Below are 6713 nucleotides of genomic sequence, written 5' to 3' on the forward strand. Positions count from 1 at the left end.
GGGAAATCAACCAATAGGTGCATCGTTGGATAGTCAGACTTAATCATTCAGGGCATTAAGATATATTATTCCGGAGGTGGGGGTTTCCACCACACAGGATAGTGCTCATGTCTCTTCCCAAAGGGTTTATTTATGGTAAAAGAAGTGACTTTTAGGTGGGAGAAGGAAGAAGCTTTTGGATTATTTCATAAAAAAGGTTTTAAGCTTTGAAATACGAAGTATTCTTTACTTGTCAAATCATTGGATGGTCATAGCTCCTCTGCAAATTCTATTTCTTTATCCAGTTAGCATAAAATACATAACATTTGAACCAGAGTTTTAAAGAGATAGCATTTTAGGTTTTCAGAATTGAGAATGGTGGCAATAGCGCATGTAAAATAAATTATTTACATCATGAATTGTAACCTGTCTCATGATGACTCTGACTCTTAGACTTAATTCTTTAAAATAAAAGTTTATAGAAACACATACGCTTAGAATCTTAGCACATTTTGCTGTCGTGGCCTGATACCACGTCTGCAACCCTATCTAGAATATGTGCTTCCAGAGGGCAAGGCTTGTGTGTTCACCATTATATCTATCGGGGCTGGCACTTAATGGGTACTCACTATTTGTTGAATATATGAATAATGACCTCATACAAAGGTGCCTGGAAAAGGGACTGATGCAAAAAAGTGAGACTATGGGTTCTGAGAATGCAGAAAATTTGGAATTAATTTGTAAACTTGCAGGTGATCCCTTGCAAGTTTAAGGCCTGCCTTTTAAAATGTTTGCCTTTTAACTTAGCTTGGGAATGATGTGGTGAATGTGAATATTATAGCTACCCGTGGATTTGTGCAAGTTTTTAGAATTCATGCATTCACATTTTTCTCATTACATGACAGTAGTACTTTAAGGCAGCATAAGCTATTTTGCTTATAATATTAATGAACTGTCCCCAATAATACTATGAGCCTCTTTGTTGCATATTTTTATACAAGAACTTAAATTTTTTCACATTTTATTATGGAAACTTTTAAACATAAACAAAAATAGAGAAAATAGCACAGTGATCCCCTATGTATCCACCACCCACCTACAATGATAATCAAATTATAGCTTGTTTGATCAATTATTTTGAAATAAATGCCAAATGTGTCATTTTACCATATTTAGCATGTATGTCTACAAGGTAAGAACTCCTTAAAAATCATAAATGTAATACCTTATTATCATACCAAAACCCTATACTTCTTTAATATCATCAAATATCTAGTCAGTGTTCAAGATTATCTTAAGTTTTACATTTGATTTGTTTGAATCAACATCCATATAAGGTCCACATTGAATTTGGATATGTCTCTTAAGTCTCTTTTTTATATGTTCTTTTTATTTTGACTTCCATTATATTTATTGAAGACACTGATTTATTGGTTCCCTAATCTCCCACATTCTGCTTCTGATGCCTGGGTGCCTGCCTTATGGCAATCAAGGCTGAAGCCATTTGATGACCCTACTCATGTGACTCACCTAGACCGATGGAATGGTGACTGAAACCTAACTAAAGTGCCCTGTGTACCTTTGAGTTGCATGTGGGGGAAGAGTTGCCACTGAATGCCTCTCCAGTAAGGTGCGGGTTGCCTGTTGTCCATTTATCTTGTGATTATTGGCGATGACAACAAAGATTAGCAGGTTGGTCTAAGCTGCTTTGAGTGAGTTGTTAACAGTAGATAATAGGCTGAAATAAGATCAGTAGGTCCTTCCTAAAGTTTATTCCCAGGTGTCTGCTTCTGGGACCCTGAGGGGAATGGTTGAGGTTAATATTCCATGTTGGCCTCAGCCTGCTGCTATGAGAATGGCCTTGAGTTCTGCCCACTTGTGGCTGTGCAGGGCTGGTTCTGAGGTTGAACAGTGGCAGTACTCTGGCACACTGGGTTTCAGCTGAGATGAACCGCCAGTGAAGTAGGCCCGGGCTTTAGGGGAGCCTCTAAATTGAGGCCCTATTGCCAGCAAGCTTTGCTTCAGGTGGTGAAATGGGAGATTTCTCTCAAAAGAAGAGCTCTCACCCCTTCATGCATAAACAAGATACCGGGCCAGGCTACTGCAGCCATGAATTCACCATTTTCATTTGACTAGCGAGGCACGTATTTTTCTCCAGAGTCCAGTTATGTGCTAGGCGTCCTTTTGAGTGGTGGGGGTGGGAGTGGGGCGAAGAAACAGCAGTTTTACTTTGATTAAATTGAGGGATTCAGTGTGCTGGGTAAGGTTCCTAACCCAGCAACTTCATTTTGAACATGTTCAGAGTTTCATCGCCCCCTGCTGGCAGGGATGTGGTAACGCCGGACTCGGTTTATTTAGCTTGACCCAGATTGGGAGAATCTCCTCTGGCACAAAACACATTCATCCATCCACAACTGGTGGCTGGAACCTCTATGAGGCTCTTCTTTCCTTTGGCTCCTCACACCACGGCGTCCTCGCCACTGTGGGCCACCCTTTAACCCAGCGTCCCTCCTGCGATGGAACCGGATAGGGTGGGGATTTGGGGCCAGGTGCAGTAGAGCTATAATGCTTGACTCCCTTCTCCTCAAAGTTCTTCCTGGTGCCAGGGGAGAGGGAGCTGGGGGGGTTTTCGTTTTACATGGCTGCGTTCAGGTTCAACAAATACTCCAATGTTTTCAGTCTCCTTAAGGAGAGACTCCTCATTGGTTCCACAGTTTTGAGTTCACGGGATTCCTGCCTGACCACCCCTATTGTAATGAGTGTCACTGCCATTGTAACATACTAATAACATTTTGCTCCTGCTGCTCTCTGCTTCAACCTCTCACCACTCAGCCTAGGACATTTCACTACAGGACTGGCGGGGCGGGGCTTGACTTCCCATGTGGCCTAGCACTTGGGTGAAAACCCTCCCTACTGGACCCATCTCATGGATGCTGGCAGAAGACAGGAGGTGTTACAGTTTGAGAATTATTATTATTGTTTCAAACGTTTTACTGTATAATAAAATTAGCTAACATTATTCTCACATATGGATTTGTTCACATCACTTAACAGATATAGAAGAAAGGATTGGATTATTCATATTCATGCTCTCTCCCTCTCCCATTCCCCCTCCCTCCACCACCCCTACCTTTATCCACCCTCTCTTTTCTCTTCCCTCCCTTTTTCCCTTATTCTTTTTTTTTTTTTTGAAGGAATGAATCTTACATAATTGTAGTTAAACTCTTTGGGAGGGTGCTTATGGTTTTGAAATAGTTACTGTGTAGTTATAAGAATGTTTTCACCATCATCCTTTTGTTTGGCATTTGCCAGAAAAATGGACATGACTAATGGTTGGGTTCTTATTTGAAATTCTACTTTTGTATAGTTTGGGAAAATACAATAAATCTCTGGTTGAAAAAAGTGGTATAGGGGTGGATTTGAAATTTCTGAGTATCATTAGTTTTCATGAGGATCTCTGTGTCTTCTCTGAGGGAAACTCACTTAAGGCCAGTTTTAGACCCTGTAGCGAAAACTAGACTGCTGCCCTCTGCTTCCTCCGCCACCCTACCAGTTTGTTTCTTTGTCATGAAGTCCAGGTTTGGGGCCTTCTTAATCACTTCTGAAATGTTCGTGAGATCTCTTGGAGAATTGGGCAGAAAATATATCTGGACCTGATTTCCCAGGTGTGGCTTGTATCTGTGATGTTTGATTCTTAAGGAATCATGAATTTTAAGATCACTGTTTTTCTAAGGAAAACTGAGTGTTTCACTTTTTTCTCTTTTATATAAAATGTAAGTCAGCTTATGGCTCACACAAACTGTCTACCTTTCCGAATTTGAAATGCTAAGAAATGTCACTAGGATTATTGAGAGCCGTGGTTCTTGTCCTTGCCTGCACATGCACACATGGGAATCAACCTGTGGAATTTTGAAAACTACTGACACCTGGCTGTCATTCTAGAGACTCTTGATTCACTGGTCTGGGGCACCAGTGAGACAGACTGAGTATTTAATATGCCTTAGATGTTTCTAATGAGTAGCCAAGGTTGAGAATATCTGAAATACAGAGTTGGAAGCTAGTGCTAATAAAATTATAGTTCTGCTGTTAAAAGTGACTGCTTAACTGGCCTTTTAAAGCCTTTTAAGTGCCATGTAACTTCAGATGCTGAACATAAGTGTAGAATTACAGTTTATTAAATGTTACAGGAATAATCTGGAGTGCATGCTGGGAAGAGCATTGTCACACTGTAGCATAATGGCAGAGCAGGGGCTTTTATCATCAGTTGATGCCAAAGCTATTAGGTGAAAGGTTGTGGGATCAACATATAGGGCACCAACATATCACTTCACATATTATCCATTACAAAGGGAAAATTACCTTTCCAGAGAAGAGGTCTGTCAGTCTCTACTTAACCAAGTGATTAAACTTAATATCACTAAAAACCTACTTACAAGCTTTTTCATCACTAAAATGCAGATGAGATCATAGTTCCTACCTTCCCAGTTCTTCCATGAAGACTGAGATTCAGAACCAATCATGGTCCCTAACACATAGAAACAATCATTAAATGTTAACCTTGTCTGATGGCTACTTTTCTGTATGTCATAATAGCTAAGAATAAGATTTAAATCAATGTCTGCCAATAGATGTTGACTTAAACTGAGACAGGACTGAATTTAAAGATAGGAAGGAATGATTGATTTGAAGCTTTAAAAGCCCTAAATAAAGTAATATACCTTAGGGAAAATTTTGAAAGTCTGAAATTTGAGCAGGTAACTCAATAAAAATAATTTTGTAATAAAGCACAGGGAAGCCATCTGTTTATTGACCATGTGATTCCTAATGTAAATCCTAGCACCACTATCAAGTGATAATTTTATTTTTCCTTTTTTAATCCTTTCCTGAGGACATGCTTACTGCTTTTAGAGAGAGGAAGACAGACACTGATATGCCAGGGAAACATAAATTGGTTGCCTTTTGTATGCGCCCGACCAGGCACTGAACCTGCAGCCTCGGCATGTGCCCTGACCAGAGTCAAACCCACCACCTTTTGGTTTACTGGATGACACACCAAGCGAGCCACACTGGTCAGCGCATCAACTGATAATTTTAAATGTAGTTTAGATTTGTGTATGATAGTTTTGAAATACTTTATTGTTTCATTAACACAAGAGTTCATTTAAATGATTTCATGAACGTGTAGCACTGTTAACCTGGTATGTGGACCAAACATCTCTCAGGCACCATTTCTCCAAGTCTCTCTGGAGAACATTCACCCTGAGAGATGCTGTCTGCAAGGTAGGTTTGCTGGGTACGCTTTGGGAAGTACTGCGTACAATAATCCTCCCCAAAGAATCTTAACTCACATTAGCATATGAAAAGCTCTGAAATCTTACAGGAAAGAAACCTGTTTTCTTCTAACCTAGCATTCTCCAGACTAATCTAACCAGGCTTTTTTTCCCTGTCATAGTAATTCCTAGAAACACTTTGGGGAATGCTGTTTTAAAGAACAGTTGGTCTCAAATAATAATGGTATTTGAACATCAGCGACTATCTCACTCGATTCATAGCAATGTAGGCTTTTTCTAGTGTGCTGGAGAGGCAAGGAAGCATCTATCCTGGTGTGGTATTTGGCTGTGGGACCTTTGGCATGTGATTAGTTCACGGGGGTGGAGCCCTCGTGAAGGGTTAGTACCCTTGTAAGAGACCCCACAGAACTCCTTCGCCCCTTCCACCATGTGAGGACACAGCGAGAAAGGCAGCCATTTACAAGCCAGGAAGTAGGCTTTCACCAGACACTGAACCTGTGGTGCCTTGGCTTTGGCCTTTCAGCTGCCAGAACTGTGAGAAATAAATGCCTTGTCTGTAGTAGTTTGTTACAGCAGCTTGAACGGACTAAGACCAGAGTCTGTCAGAATTTGTTTCTGCTCTTGCTTAGGAAGTCTTTTTCTTTTTTTTGGTGAGGGGCAAAGAGGAAAGCAAATGGCCTGTTTGATGCTGTCACTCCCCACCCCATCCGTCATCCACTACATGGAGTCACTGACAACTGTCAACAGGTTTCCTCTGGCAGCCTTCTATTAACATTAGGATCTGCTGTAATAGGCTTTCATTTTAATGATACAAAGACAGATAAACCATCTAAGAATTCTAATTCTGTTGCTGCCTGCCTGACTTCCAATAAAGTTGTCTTGATAGACTAGGGGTCATTAAACAAGAATCATTTCTATGCCTTTCCTACTACACACTAAGTAAGTATGACATGATGGCGATGCGAACACAGAAACATTCTTACCTGCATTTGGGAAAACACTGCTCTAAGTTATTGGAAATACAACAGGTATTGGGTTGGGTTAGAGAAACCTTTGAATATAGCACCTAATCTATGAAAGGTGTCACGACTGTGACACTGGAGGACTGTTTTCACCTGACACCTTATTTGATTAAATTATTGACTAGTGGTGATTGAACTCAAAATTCTCCAGCCCCTCTCCCCTCCACAAAAATTGGGGGGGTGGGGACTAAAAGCTCCAACCCTCCAATCATGTGGTTGGTTCCCCTGACAACCAGCCCCCATCCATGGGTTACCTAGTGGCTTTCCTCGTTAAAAGTCACCTCGTTAGTGTAACAAAAGACACATTGATCACTCTTATTTAGGAAATTCCAAAGGGTGTTAGGAGCTCTGCCTGGAATGGAGACAAAAACCACATATGTATTTCTTATGAGTGACACTGTCACAAGTACCAAACCAAAAG

Source organism: Desmodus rotundus, chromosome X (genome assembly GCF_022682495.2).
Source record: "Desmodus rotundus isolate HL8 chromosome X, HLdesRot8A.1, whole genome shotgun sequence".
Taxonomy (NCBI): domain Eukaryota; kingdom Metazoa; phylum Chordata; class Mammalia; order Chiroptera; family Phyllostomidae; genus Desmodus; species Desmodus rotundus.